Source organism: Protopterus annectens, chromosome 2.part1 (genome assembly GCF_019279795.1).
Source record: "Protopterus annectens isolate FY-2018-M chromosome 2.part1, PAN1.0, whole genome shotgun sequence".
In the NCBI taxonomy this organism is placed as follows: Eukaryota; Metazoa; Chordata; order Ceratodontiformes; family Protopteridae; genus Protopterus; species Protopterus annectens.
In genome coordinates, this window is record NC_056729.1 from 1930837671 (window position 1) to 1930854475 (window position 16805).

Consider the following 16805-nt stretch of genomic DNA (forward strand, 5'->3'; position numbering starts at 1 on the left):
TAGGAGGGAGAGGGACAGATATTTGCCCCATCTGTTTGCTTACAGAGAGGTTCCCCAGGAATCTATGGGTTTTTCACCCTTTGAGTTTCTGTATGGGCATAGGGTGAGGTGACCTCTAGATTTAATTTGTGATGAGTGGGAAAGTGAGTGTGAATCTCACAAGGAGTCTGTTGTGGCATATGCCTTAAACCTCAGGACAAGGCTCAGGGAACTCATTGGCTTGGCCCAGGAGAACCTGGCAGAAGACCAACAGCAAAAGAAGGTCTGGTATGACAGGAATGCTTGAGCTAGAGAGTATGCTGTAGGGCAACAGGTAATGGTTCTCATTTCTGTCTGTCATACACAGCAAGCTACAAGCAGCCTGGGAGGGACCCTACAAGGTAGTAAGCAAGGTAAGTGATGTTAGCTACCTGGTAGAACTGCTAGGCAGGAGCATAAATTGTACTATGTTAACATTATGAAACCTTACCGTGATAGGAAGGCCCTTGTGCTGAGTATTTGCAGTGGACTGCAGGAGGAGTCTGAGGGAGATCTGGTGACTGATCTCCTCAGTGAGGCTTGGACTGACACTTCAGTGGAAGGGGATAGCAATGTCCCAGCAGCTATCTCATACCCAGGTGTGATAAATCAGAGCAGTGTTACAGGAGTTTGGGGACATGTTCACTGGAAACCAGCATGCTTCCACCTGGTGCAGCACCAGGTGGATACAGGACCCCAAAGGCCTATTAAGCAGGCTACTTATAAGGTACCTGAGAGAGTCAAACAGACTCTGAGGGAGAAGATACAGGAGATGTTGGAACTAGGAATAATTCAAGAGTCCAACAGTCCCTGGGCCTCCCCAGTGGTGCTAGTGCCAAAGAAGAATGGCAGCACCAGGTTCTGTGTGGACTACAGTAAATTAAATAGTCACGCAGAGTCAGATGCTTTCCCCATGCCTAGGACAGATGAAGTCCTAGAGCAGCTGGGTGGGGCTAAGTATCTTACCACCATTGATCTTACCAAGGGTTACTGGCAGGCACCACTGACTCCTAGTGCTAGATAGTGGTCAGCCTTTGTGAATCCTTTTGGCTTGTAACATATCCCAATGGGTCACTGGAGGATCAGTATAACTAAGATCATGAAGGCTACATACATCTCATTATACAATGGAATAAGCATAGTACACATCCTTCTTGATTCAGCTTTTGGAAGAGGCAATTCAATGAGATCCCTTACAGTACCCATGTCCAGTAAGAAACAGCCACCAGTCTGTTGGTCAGTGAGTTGGTGGTTTGTCATCCAGTGTCTGAATGTCTTCTGGTGGTGCAGAGGGTACTGATGCACATCATTGTTTTCACTGACCCCACTAGCTGCACTCAGCATTACTCTCATAATGCACCACAGATCATGGTGTTTATACATTCTGCATGGTGCACCCATTTTATACATTTCTGAGTCACTCCACCAATTTGGGTTCCTTCATTTGCATAATTCATGTGGATCATTTGTGTGGATTCCTCATTTCAGTGTCATCATGTAGTCATTTGCATACACTGCATCAAGGGCACTGGAACCATAGGGCTGAGGGGGTGAGCACCCTCCCACTTTTACAGCTGCAGATAGAGAGGCTTCAACAATTTATAAAATAAATAAATAACTTTTTCACTCCCTGGCGGTGGCATCTTCTCCTGTAAGGAGGACCATGTAAGCGTTGCACACAAAAGATGTAAACACAGTCCACACATACTGAAAGAGAAGGTAAGAGTGTGGGTATGCGCTTGTGTGTGTGTGCGTGTGTGTGTGTGTGTGTGTGTGTTTGAGTGTGTGTCTGTGTGTGTGTGTGTGTCTGTGTGTGTGTGTGTGTGTGTGTGTGTGTGTGTGTGTGTGTGTGTGTGTGTCTGTGTGTGTGTGTGTGTGTGTGTGTGTGTGTGTGTGTGTGTGTGTGTGTGTGTGTGTGTGTGTGTGTGTGTGTTTGCCCGCGTTAGTGTCTGTTTTTAAACTAGCAGTTCCATTAATATGAGACAGTAGGTATGTATGTATGGAATTTAAACTAGCCATTCATTGCTGTATGAAAGAGAAGGTGCGTGTGTTTGTGTTGCTGTGTGACAAAGTAGGTGAGTGTATGGAATTTAAAGTAGTCATTTGCTGCTGAATGATAAATAATGTGTTTGCTGCAGGAGGGGCTGCTCTGGGGAGGGGTCCTGATCTGTTACCTTACCTAGTGCCCCATTTGAACATGATCCACCTCTGGTATTTTGTGCTGCTGCTTACTATAAATTATTGAAAGTTGGAATGAAAACAATAAAGTGTCAGTTGTAAAAAATAAACACTTTTGTTCCTTTATTGCCAAACACAGAATGAAAGTGCTTATTATTTTTTTATAACTGACACGTCATTGTTTCATTCCGACTTCTGGTGGTTTATGGTTTTCACTGTTAATTAATAATTAATAATAATTGATAACAGTCATATTGTTGAACATACCATTGCAGTTGTGTGGAGTGTGGACCTCAGCTGAAGTGGCGGAAACCCACCCAGGTACATTCTGGGCAGTCATTTATGAAGTAATAACAGTAAGAATAATAATAATAATAAAGATGATGATGATGGTGATAAAATAAGATAATGTAGGAAAAAAACTGGAATAACTATGACTCTGCTCTTACTGTGTTTTCAGAATAAGTTAATACAGTTTCTTCCATGGCTGAAAATCTTTTTTTTTCTTTTATGTTACTGCAAGTTAGCCCCAATTTTGTTAGATTTTTAAAGTCATGCAAGAAACATTAATTTGTATAAAAGCACAATAAAAAACACTGTGATTCTTATTAAGCTCACAAAAAAAGTTATTAAAGCTTCTTACCTGATTTTAAGCCTTCAATTAGGTTGTTTATTATTATTGTTATTTTTCAAATTTCCCAGTTTTTGTTGCACTTCTATTTTATTTAATTGAACAAATAAAAAAAAAATGCAGCAGGTTGAGCTTGAAAGTGGTAAACAACTTTTGCTCACAGTTCTTATTTATACCTCAAATCCTCATAGCTCAAGGGATAAAGCCAAAAATGTAATAGGTCACGAAAAAGGTAAAAGGTCCAGAATCGGGGACAGATTTTAATATAACATTGTTCTTATAAACCTATATGCTAGAATAACAACTTTTGCATTAGCTTGCATTTTCTGAATGATATGAAGTCTAGAAATTTGAAACTCAAATGTCTATTATTTAAGTTTTGCAATCCTCATATATTTGCCAGAAAACCACAAATCTTATGAGGAAAAGTCCAAAAATATTATACAAAATCAATGACAGTCAAACATATGCTCTGATGTCTCAGCCTCTTAAGGCAAGAATCAGGGAGAAAGAGTGTGAAAGGCTCTCTTGTCACCAAAGCAATGGATGAAGGTAAACAGTTCACACCACATTACCTTGACCTGGCCAAGACTTGTGACACAGTCCCCTACTCAGGTATGGTAGTAAATCTGATTAAACTGGGAATAAATCCTTACAGCACTAGTGTCTGCTTAGACTTTTCCTGATTGGCATCTACTTCTCAGTAGTAAAAGCAAATACCAAAGGGCTTTTGCTGACTAAGTTTGAGATGACTGCAAGCTAGGAACAGTTACTGAATCCCCAAATGACTTAACTATCACGCAGGAAGGTTTATCACAATCAATAACTCATGCCAGAATCGTGAATTGATATTAAACTCCAAAAAAACACATTATCACATCCTTTGGAAAGTTGTCTACCATAGGGAACTACCAAATTGACAATACCCCCTGAGAGCTGAGATAGTTGCTTGGCATTTAGGAACTTGTATGGACAGTGATTTTGCTTTCAACCAACGTGTCCAGTGTCATAGGAAAGTCTTTCTATATTGCATATCTTATGAATAAATTGATTGCAACTAGATCTAGGGATGTTACTGTCCCCCTTTACTAGGCCCTCATTAGGTCAATCATTTTGTATAATGCCCACTTTGGCATGTAACTGTCCAGACACATGCAACAACTGGAATGCCCACAGAGATACCTTACTAAAAGGATACAAGTGCTAAACAATAGGCCTTGCATGGACCACCTCAAAGCCTTATCACTATACTCAGTATCCTACAGAGTACTAAGAGCTGACCTGTGTCTGGCATGAAAGGTATCCTCTGACCCAGTACTGATGGACCTATTGAACATCAGCAAGTTAAATGGCATTAGAAATAATCAGTCCACATATCTATACAGAATGGTTTGGAGAGACGGATATATATCCCAGAGGATACCACTGTCCCAGAACAGACTATTCAAGTAAAACAAACCTCATCCCTACGGATAGGTAATAGAAAATCCACCCCAGGATTTCTCGTCATGCCACTAAAGGATACAGGCACTTCCTAAATGTTGCAGTCCTTACATGGGTCCCCTCAAATTATCTATGGTATGATCACAGTTGCTCTCACTAGGGCTAGTATACAATTATCAGCCATGGGATGGGTAAGACCAACCAGAAAATGTTAATTCAAGCACCTAAAGAGAAATTGGTTAAGCTTAAAATGTCCTCCATGTGAACCTATGTTGGGGTAGTAAATAGTTTTGAAAAACTGCCCTTTTTAGATCACTAAGTACCCCCCCCCCCCACACACCCGCGTGCCTTCAGCAGCTTCTGGCACCTCTGCACTGCATACAGCACTATTTTGATCATTGTATGATTGCAGTATCTGTGTCTTTGCCTACACCCTGTGTATGGCCACTGCTGATGCTAATTTGTTCATCTCAACACACTGTGATTCTCAGCCATGGTCTTATATAGGCCCATGCAGTCATGCTCCTATGTTTTCGTAGACAGAATCAAGGATTCTGGACAGGAATCCTGTTTTTTTTTTTTTTTTCTGTAATGATACTTAAGTTTTCCATGAATCAGTCCACATAACTTCTTGTTTATTTCCCCTAGAATGCCATTTCAGGAAGCAGTGTAAAAGATGTCTAGGGCACTTGTCACCAATTGTCATTATCATATTCTTAATTATTTAATATACTCCATGATACGATATCAGTCCATTCTATACACAACAGTTGTGCAGCTTATGAACCCCTAATCAATTAATACTCACTTTATTAAAATAGAACTTCACTTTCATGTTTTTGACCATTACAGCCTCCAGCAACATTATGGGTACTGTGATTAACATATATATTTTTGAAGACTAGAACAGTATGGGCATGCTTGTCATTTGTAACTTTAGCAGAACAGTATCACAGGGCCACTATGCTTTTTCATGGAAAATTTTATGGACTGCCCACAGCTGTTGCAAAACATATTACAAGTCTAAAAAAATGAATGGTTTACTTATTAACGTACATATTTCTTTAGTGTTTAGAAGGAACCGTGTTAAAAAGAGTCCCTAATAATTATGCAACTTGGCACACTTCCCCCTCTAGGGCTTAATAGTGAAATTGATAGGAGACACCTAATTGATTGTTTAATTGGGCCTGCCTTTTGTATGTAAGCCTAATGGTTTGAATTGTGCTGTTTTTTTTTTACATAAAAACAATCTATCTGAGGCATTAAAGAATTTTTTTACTAGAGTGGACATTTGCATTTTGTGTTATATTTCTCCATGTTTTTCCTTTGCTGTGTGCTTTATGTATTTACTTAACCCACTAGTTGCTATAATGCATTTTCCAGCATGCACAAAAGTAGTAAACAACCTTAAGTGGTCACAGCAGCCAACCTGCTAAACATATCTTAAAGAGCTCACCTTCTACTATCTCTTAAACATAGCCTTTTATCTTAGTATACAAAGGCTTCTTTACTTACATGGCTGGTACTGATTTTTAAATAGTATCACAAGCTCCTAATTTTGCTGCATATTCACTGTCCATATTATAATCTTCCTGCCTTTAATTTTTTGGAAGACAGCCTAGATTTCATGATTCCATTGCACAAGACCCATTATATCTCTGTTTTTTTCCCAACAGAATGGTTAGTCACCTCTAAGCCAACTCAACTGTTGGTTCCTTCATCACAGATGGTGAATGTTGGCTGATAGGAGTCATCATTTTGGCAGCCATCAGGGGTGGTTCAAGTTTTTTTTTCTAGTTTACTGCCTTGTGTCTCCACTCATACTTGGTTATGCAAGGGAGGGAAGCACACAATGGGCTTTTACACAGTTCATTCCTCACTTATGAGAGTAATGTTGCCAGCAGTAACCCTGCTAACCAACCACAAAATGCAGGAAGTGGTTTCCTGGACTCTACTAGAGAAATTGCATCATCCCAGAATGCCCAAAAGCACATGCATCCCCCTGTCACTCCACCAGGTGAGGTGAATGGACCATGCATCTTCAATCCTCTCCCTCTCTGCCTTGTTCCTCCAGTGTTGGAGCAGTTAATCAAAGCTCAGTCATCTTTGACATATTCAGGGCTCCATCCCTATGCATCATATAGCCAAGGTGAACTCATTCTATCCTTTACAAAGTCGTAACGGATTCATACAAAAAGTAGACTTAGACATACTATAGTAGTCAAATATTTGGGAAATCTCATATAATGGGCTTGCATTGCATTTGTTTGCTTCCTTTTCACTTTGGGACTACAAGATTTAGGTGTCAGGCTTTCATTACGTAAACTAGGGCTAGCACTCTTATATAAGATCAATAATTTGTAATAACTGGGGTTTACGTATAAAAACTCAGACTGAAGTGTCATACTAATTTCCCTTTCTCTGAACTGCTGTATCTAACTAGTGAAAAATGAGGTGCGGGGTCACTTACCGCCTAAAAGCACTTTTTTTAAATGTTTAGTCTCCTTCATCTTCTGCTGTTGTGATAATTTAAAAGAGTACCTAGGAGTGGTGATCACAAAATGACATGCAGCCAACATTTTTATGGTATATGACAAATGTTTCTAACCTGCTCTCTTACGTTATGCTAGTCAAATGTTTTATGCTGTCCTGCTCCCCAATGTACACAATGAAGTTTATTGACAACAAGCCATGGCACGAGCAGTTTTGTACAAATAATGATCAGAAATCTAATGCAGAATGATGCTATTTGAAAACTGAATACTCTACCATCTGCAATGTTTTCATTGATCTCATTAAATAATAACACCTAATGGAGTGCGTACTGAATAATGCATGTAATTTATGTGTCAGACATTCAGTGGAAACCTGTCCTTATATTCTATGTGTGTACTCTAAAATCTTATCATTTGTATGACAGAATCAGTCAAGATGCTTGCAAAAGAGTTGTATGTACATCAGAGGGGAGAAATAATCTGAACATGTGAAAGGTTCTAAATATAGTCTCTCCCTTCAGGTGGACATAACAATTTACAATCATTCTAAGCATAAATAAAGTTGACATACAGCTTCATACAATAAATAGTATATCATATTTTAAATTTATAAATAATTTATAACACTGGTTATAAATTAGCACCAAGTTATATTTGCTTAGTAAGGCAGATTGGCTATCACTAAAACTAAAGTTTATGTATGTACAGAGGATGGTGGGATAACAGAAAAAGTTTACTCCATAAAAAAAACATCAGTACATCAAGACAGTAATACTACTTCAGACAGAACAATTATTCTCTGTAACTGCAAGATGCAAATACTTTCTGGCAAAAAGAGTACTATATGAGATAACTAGAATTTGGACTCAGTTTATGTGTGTTGCTAATAATATTACTACTACTATAGTTTTGAATGTTGTTCATATTAACATTTTAATTACTGCAAACTCTTTTTTTTCCACATCATACCATTTCTGAAGATGTCATTTAATATTGGAAAGAATATTTCCCATATTTCCAGTACATGTTAAAATTAAATGTTTGGGCTCATTTCCATCAGATTTCAATTTCTGTACTGTAGGACTATGATGTTTGCAGATGACATTGTGATATGTAGTGAGAGTAGGGACCAGGTTGAGGAGACCCTGGAGAGGTGGAGATGTGCTTTAGAGAGGAGAGGAATGAAGGTCAGCAGGGCTAAAACAGTATATATGTGTGTAAATGAGAGGGAGGGTAGAGGAATGGTGAGGATGCAGGGAGTAGAGTTGGTAAAGGTGGATGAGTTTAAGTACTTGGGATCAACAGTTCAGAGTAATGGTGAGTGTGGAAGAGAGGTGAAGAAGAGAGTACAGGCAGGGTGGAATGGGTGGAGAAGAGTGTCAGGAGTGATTTGTGACAGATGGGTACCAGTAAGAGTGAAAGGGAAGGTCTACAAGAGGGTAGTGAGACCAGCTATGTTATATGGGTTGGAGATGGCATTGACAAAAAGGCAGGAGTCAGAGCTGGAAGTGACAGAGTTAAAGATGTTAAGATTTGCACTGGGTGTGACTAGGATGGACAGGATTAGGACTCAGTATATTAGAGGGTCAGCTCAGGTTGGATAGTTTGGAGACAAAGCAAGAGAGGCTAGATTGCGTTGGTTTGGACATGTGTTGAGGAGGGATGCTGGGTATATTGGGAAAAGGATGCAAAGGATGGAGCTGCCAGGTAAGAGGAAAAGAGGAAGGCCTAAGATGAGGTTTATGGATGTGGTGAGAGAGGACATGCAGGCGGTTTGTGTGACAGAGCAAGATGCAGAGGACAGGAAGAAATGGAAACAGATGATCTGCTGTGGTGACCCCTAACGGGAACAGCCGAAAGAAGATGATGAGAATCATTGTAGATCTACTTCACTGTCATAAGTAACTAAAGTGAATTAGCATCATTATCTTTAATTTTAGTAGCATAGTTTCCAAAATTTTACACATAGCATTTGATTAACTGTTTCACAGTTAGATAGAATTAAAATGTCCGAATATTTGACATTTATGAATGAAAAACAGATTGAAAGCTGTGACAAGACTCTCTTACAGAAGCATTGCAGTTTCCTGCATGAGTACCCCAAGATTTAGTTTTACCAGCAGATTCTTTAGCACAACAAGGATCCGAGCACCCCAAAATTTAGTTTTACCGGCAGATTCTTTAGCACAATAATGATCTCTTACACACATCTTCAAATGTATTCAGTGTCATAGGACTGTAATGGTTTTTGACTCTGACCTGTGATATATCTGTCTGTCTGTCATAAACAGAGCAGGTTATACTGTGGCATGGTCTAAAAGGACTGGAATATTTTTAAATGTATTGCATGTGGCATTGCTTTAAAACCATGTGGTTCCCTTTTTCAGAAACAGTAAAGACTAGGTGTGAAACATAAGAGTTAAAAGAAAAAAAATCTGCTTGGCCATATTCAGTGTACAGGGGATCCATGCAGACATGGGAGTGCCCATGCCTTTGGCCTGGCATTGTGGGGGGTTCTGCATGTCCAAGCTCCTATTGAAGTAACTGGGTTATGGCAAGGTAAAAAACCTCTGATAGGTATCTACATGGTGGTCTCCACTCTTAGGAGATTTTGTGTCTATAGCAAAAAGCTGATGGTTGGCAGGCAACAGGCAGTAAAACGACACAGACAAAAAAAGAAAACATTGACTAATTATATTTCATACTGTTTTGATTACTGAACAGGAATAATAGGCTTGAATGTACATGCTCATCCACAAAGCACTGCCAAACTACATATATTTTGACCATATTAGCACTGCTACCATTGTTAGAGCAAAGGGAATTAAAAAGAGTTGGAATTAATGTATTACAGTCATTGTAGCATTTTAGAACAAAACATCCTGAAACATAATCTTCAAACCAAGTTATACCATTTGCATTCCAATCAAGGCAATTATAAGTGTTTTCAAATTAGCATGGGGATTATTTTTTGTGGTTTGGAAAATTTACCCAAGATATTGTTTATATAGTGCTGATTATGTCCCCAAAATAATTCTTTCTTCTGAAACATGTTAGTGGAAAAAACTTCTGGAGAAATGAAAATGTAAACAATGCCATGACTAATGGTGACCCAATTACATATTTTTGCAATTATGAAATGTCTTCATTATGATTTAATAAGCACTGGCAAATGTTTTTGTTACTGTGATGCACATTTGCCTTATGTGTATGCTTGCCAGGGTCTACAGTCTTTAAAATGAGTTTATGTCTTATATCTTTATTCAACACTAGATGGTAGCAAAGTACAATTGTTAGACTATTTAAATGTCTCTGTCCTAATACTTTAAAATGCTGAATATTTTCATGATAGTATAGTTGATACCAGCTGTGTTCTCAATAAACGCAGCAGTAAAATAAGTCAATTACTTTGGGAGGCTGGTGTCTTATTAAGAAGGGTTCCTGTTCGCCAAACCCCTACATTAGTTTTTACCTTGAATTTATGATAAAAATTAAGGGAAACATAATGCTAAATAATAGTGCAAACAGATTTTCTTGAAATACTGATTAGTATAGTGTATTCCACAGTAATTGCATTATGCAGAGGCATTCACACATCCACATTTCCTAATATAGTTGTCTTTGCTAACTGGTTAAACAGGTGGATATAATAAAATAATTATTAGGCAAGGCAGGCCGGCAGTGTGGGTTATGAACTGTTGCAAAGGAATGCAATGTTCACAACAAATAATGAATAACTGCATTCAATTACATTCTTTTACATACAAAGGACAAGTCTATATGATTTTATGTAGCAAATAATGAAGTACCCAAAAAATATCTGTGTGGGATAAGTCAGGCGCTAGGTGTCTTTGTCAGTTAAACGTGCTTAACGAAGAAAGATTTTGCATTTTGGTTGCAGAGATGATTAGTGACTATGGACCGTTACAAACAAGTGATAGTGTCTTCTTTCCTTTGGGATGAGGAAACTCACTTGACATATTTCTAGAAGTAAAATTACTAATGATGATTTTCACATAATGAACCTGAAAAACAAAAAAAACAAAAAAAAAGAGTTACAGTGTTTGACTTGAATGACTTATGAAGTAGTTTTTCTTATTTTCTTTGACTGACCAGGTGGGTACATTGTTTCAAGACCATTTTAGACTGAGACCAAAGAATGCATTTCCAAGAGTAAATTATGGAAAAAGTTACTGCTGTGTTACTGTCATTGCCAGGGTAGTGTTTATATGTAATGAAATGTACTAAAGAACAAAAACAAATTTATTCTCGGATAAGCTGCTTATTCCATTTTGGGATCTATGGGAACAAGGTTTCATCCCAAAGCTTACAATATGCAAGGCAGTAAAACTAACCCTAGATGGGACACCAACTCAGCAGGACGAAAGCACACACTCACCTACTCATTCATGCCACGCATTCTTATGAACAAACTGAATGACCACCAAAGTGATGCGCGCATCCAATTTTAGTTTTGGAGCTAGACACAGACTCTACAACCACTCCTTAAATTTGTGAGGACATTCCATTACCTCATCTCTAGGTATCATTTCTTTAAGGGTATGCATTAGGCTATGACTTTTGACTGCATGTCTCTCTAAACTAATCAGGTTCATGCTGTCTAGGCATTAAACTATGACATTATATTACTAACTAAAAGATGTAACTAACTTATTATATAATGCACCTTCTCATTGCATTCTATATTCTCCTTCATTACAGGTAGTCTAACTCACTCATATACATTTGTTTTCTCAAAAAAATCTTTACTTTTCTTTTTTGATGCATCAGCTTTTCCATTTCTACCTAAAGGTGTAATTATTGTCAGTTTAAACTCCTTATGCTTATTGTACTTTGTGTGCTATGTCAACTGTAATGTTCGTTCCAAACCAATGTCGCACGTACTGTCAATTTCAACTCTGTTTTTGATTATACTGAGTATCTATCTGTTCCCAGACTGTCTGAACATGGTCCAGTGTGTTCAATGCTTTCCCCTCAGTAAGCAAATATCTGTGACCAAAAGGAGGCTGCCTTATGAACAAGGCTTAGCAAAGTCACGTAGATGGCACCAGTCCATCTGCTGCATGCAGGACACTTTTCTTCCAGTAGGTGCTGACATTACAGCAAGCTGAAGGAAGCAAGTGTCTCATTCCCACCTTCCTGAGTGAGCTTCTCCAGAATTTCATCTCCTTTAACAGTTCAGTAACCTTCCTCAGGTAGTTGCATCTATAGACACACTAAATTTATCAAGTTCTCTGGCACAGATAAAGCCCTCACTATGTTCCAAGACACCCTGATTCAGTTAGCAGATCACTTTGGCTGAGAAACTAGTCTGATGGACTGGGGTTGAATGACAGATGCCAGTGTGCTAATCTCTGGAGTGAGGAGGGATACAAAAAGGTATTACTTTTATGGAGTACTAGTCAAAAGACAGGTGTAGAAATAGTTTGTCGTGGGAGCATGCCTGCTCTCATAGTCGGTGTCAGAATTGAACCTAGGACCAGTGTGAGAAAGTACAAACTCATCTTTAATACTTTATGCTCTGATTCACTAGTGTTTGCACTGTCTGACCACAAAAATGATGCATAAAAATAGGAAAAACAAAAAGTACACAGCAAAGTGCCAATTATCTCTCTGCACTAGGGAAGGTGTGTTGTACATCGATTTATTTATAAATGTAGCAGTTATTTGTTCTTGAAAACTAGACTGTGCTAATTTTTTAACGTTTCAGTACTTCTCTTTTCTGTTGCTCTATCATTTAGCTTACATGCCCTCATCTTTGCAGATAAAAAAATGCCAGATATCTGCAGCTTTGTTGTGCTATCTTTCATTTCCATGTTTACTCTGGCTTAAAGTTCAGCGACATTTGAAAAATACTACTTTTCTAGACATTGCTACTTTTCAAGTTCATACAGCACCACCATCCAGCATAATGACCATTGCTGGACATCTCCTGGCATTAGGTAAGATTATTGCAGTTCTGTCTGAACTATGACAGTATGCATTCCCTGCACCCCCACCACCTTGCTGCCTTAGTCATTTTTTTCCTGAGATCTAATCAGATAATTTAACAATCCAGCAGTGATCCAATAATATTAATCCTCAGGGTGTTTTATTTTTTGAGCGACAGGCACCTTATTTGATAGCATGCCTGGTTGTTGCAGTTATTGGTTTTGGTGGAGATTATTTTTGCTGCCAGCCTAGTTGTGTTAGTTTGTGATAACAGCTAAGAATTATGAAAACAAAATCTGATAGGTTATACAGATTCATGTTTGGGTAAAGAGCAGTAGCAACATATACGATAAACCAACACATTATGATATTCTTTTTGACATCCACAGAGAAGTGAAAGTAAATTGAACCACTAGATGGCAGCGTAGGACTGCAGCTACAGATTATGAGCTGTCAGGTTTGGTCAGACTGAAGATACATTTATTTTAGTGAACTCTCACTCAGCAGAGGCACACTGATTTAGTCTTCATTTCAGTGTGGAAAAGCAGGCACATTCACTGTTAGCACACTGCAGCAGATGTGCCATGTTCTGAATTCAATAACACTGACTCCGTCAGATTTAAAAAAATGATGATGGCATCATCAACTCTATACACTTAGTTCTTAGACCTGTACTTACTACAGAATAAGCAAGTGAAAATAGGTAGAAAACACTGAATGTACAACTGAGCACTAATGCTTGCACAAGATGTTGAAATATAATTTGGATGAACAGGTTAAGACTGTATGTAATTTTTGTAGTACAGGGTTTGAATCTCTCAGCCATTGCTTGCTTCTTGGTTGCCCCTGAAAAGGGTCTGTGTGCTTATCTGGCCTATCTGGTTAACAATTGGGTGTCATTATGATTAGTAAGACAGTTTTTTTAATACAGTCAGGTGAACAGACTTAAAAATATACCAGGTGTTGAAATAGTAACTGCTAGTTATTAATTTGCAAATACTGGGAAAAGACGAGGAGTAGCTCTTCATAAAATCAACTGTCCATCAAATTAAGAAATGTACACAAATATGAAGCAGTTATTGTGTTCCAGTGTTGTTATCTAAGTTTAGCAATTTTTGGAAAACAAGTTTGTACTTCCCTGTGTTTTTGTTAAAGCTGCAGAACAAAATAAATGAATAAATAAATAAAATAAAAAAAACATAAAGCTCATAGGTAACTGCTGTTCACTCCCTATAGGTATAAAAACGGGTCTGGCTCATGGGCAACATCCTAAGAAAGTGATAAAGAAAACAGTGAACATATCAATATGTTGTTTGTAGTAACCAGAAATTGTCTCACTGGAAATCGGAGTTCTTATGTCTTCTAAAGGTGCTTCTAATGCTTTGGGATTCATATCATGCAATCGAGCCTTAACAATTTACAATTCAGACCGTCAAAACCAAACCATCAAAAGTACAAGTCAGTGTAGCTTTAGCAATCAAACAAATTGGAGAAGCAATGAATTGTATAAAACAAAGAAAAGCAGAAATGTTAGGGAAAAAAATCACATCTGTAATATTCTTATGCCTCATCTCGCTCTAATCCAAAACAACATGATTGGTGTATTCCCTCTGATCTCTGGTGTGATTCCAAATGAAATCTAAGGCATCCTTTGAAATCTACAGAAAAATACATATTTTTATTCACTGTACTGCACTTTTAAACTGTGTATTACTGAACTGCCACTTATTGTTAATTGTTTTTTGCAGTTTTAACTGTTTTGCTGTTTCACTGTTTCGACTGTTTGCTGTTTAAGACTGTTTTTCCTGCACTTTGTATTTTCTAGTACTTGTGTGTTTTATAGCACAGGCTAGATTCAGATTTGCTGAATCTAGACTGTTTGGCATTATCTGAGCACTAAAACCAGCCATTTTATATTGAGGGCCCCCTGTACGCTTATGGCAGAAGAGTATAGCAAAGGACCCATCTAAAGTGGAGAGTGTTGGAATAAGGCTCAGTATTGAGCATTTCCATTGGCCAGCTTGTTTGAAAATTGCCTAACTTAGCTTGTATTTAGGCAGCATGCTTGTAACTGTCCTCATTAAAGTAAGCAAATTTACACTTACTATTATGGATGGCCAGTTCTCATCCGTTCTCCTGCCAGCTTGATGTGCTGTAGCAATTGCCTCATGTACACTGACAACCCACTACTCCTAAACAACTCAAGCTCAATTTGTGAGAGATGCATATACACTTAGAACTTGGAATCCTTGCTCTCTCATTCACAGAACAGTGGCATTGAACAGGTTGTCAGCCTACATATTACATCTCCTGCACAAACCACTCTCTCAACACATAAGCCATAATATGAGGAAGTGCTCACTAGAAATTTACCTAAAGAGCAGAAATCTCCGAAACACAAACATGCTACACCTAATACAATACTTACAACACTCAATACACATAAAACCACAAACACAAGTGTCTCAACAAACAAGTCCCTAAGGCAAAGCACATCTAAACCAATTTTTTTGGTTGTAGGCAACTCTGTAGTGAGACACACAAATGTCCCACTCACCAGGCTAGACAAGGAGAAGGTTACAGTCAGCTGTCTATCAGGTGCCAGGATCTGCCAGATCACACATGCACTCAAGTCTCTCCACAACAAGTGCTGTCATGACTGCATCATAGTTCATATTGGTGTGAATGACTTGATACCTACCTCACAGGACTATATGAAGAGAGACACGATTGAGCTCTCTGAATATGCATCTCAGGCCGGTATGTCCCTAGCTTTGAACAGCATACTACCTTCACCTAAGGTAATACCACAATATAAACAAAAAATAATTGAGATCAACAATTGGCTTAGTTGCTGGTGTCATTCTAAGAGTATCCTGGGATGACATGGTAGACAGACCACGCTGCTTTGCCAGAGATAGTCTTCATCTGTCACCTCTGGGATTTCAGATGCTGGCTAAGGCTCTTGCCTCCCCCATAGTGCCTTTTTAGGCAATGTTACAACAACAAAAATCATGGCATAAAAATGTCTTCAAAAAGAAACCTGATGGTTATGCTGCTAAACGCTAGGAGTCTAAACCTAAAACTGCACTCACTGGAAGCGCTAAGAGTCTAAACCTAAAACTGCACTCACTGGAAGCAGCACTCACTTAGAAGATACTGACATCTGCGCAGTCACAGAGACTTGGTTTAAGGCCACAGAGAGCACCCCAGCCATACCGGGTTATAATGCCTTCCACACATTTAGACCACAAACTGAAAGTGTGAGAATTAAAGAAGGTGGAGTATCAATATTCATCAAAGATAAATACACCTCTAGATTGGTTAAACAAAATGATTCCCTTGAACTAATCCAGGTCCAACTGACTGTAGGTAAGACCCCTCTCCAAGTTATTGCAAGTTATAGGACCCCCTTCATGAACCAGTATACCCATGCTGCATACTTGGCTCTACCTGAGTCACTCAAGATACATCCAAACACCCTGGTTTTATGTGACTTTAACTACCCATCCATTGAATGGGTAAATTATACATATACTAACACACTTGCCCAAAGGTTCTTGGACTTCATCAGCTCCAGTGCCCTGGACCAATTGGTTGATACCCCCACAAGGGTCCCAAACATTCTGGATCTGGTACTCACTAACATGGCCCTAGTGGTCATGAATCAGTCTATTTTAACAATAACATTCGACCCCCCCCCCCCCCATTAGCAGAAACTAGACTAAAACACTTCTCCAAAGCCAATTATAATCTAATATGTGATGGCATTAATAGCGTCATAGCCCCTGCCCTCCCTGATGGCATGAACACCTGTACTGGGATTTACACCAATGCCTTATATAAGCATCTATACAACTGTATTGACTCAGCCATACCTGATAGGACCAAAACACGATCCTCAAGAAAGAACAAGCCTGCCTGGTGGACATCCCCCATTAAGAGGTTATGCAATAGGAGAAAGATATTGCTGTCCAACAGCAGAAAGGAATAGTCTCTGAACTGGAAACATTCACTCCTCGGCTTAAACAAGCAAATAGGACACCTCTTAAGGCATTCTAAAACTAACTATGAATCCAAATTAACCT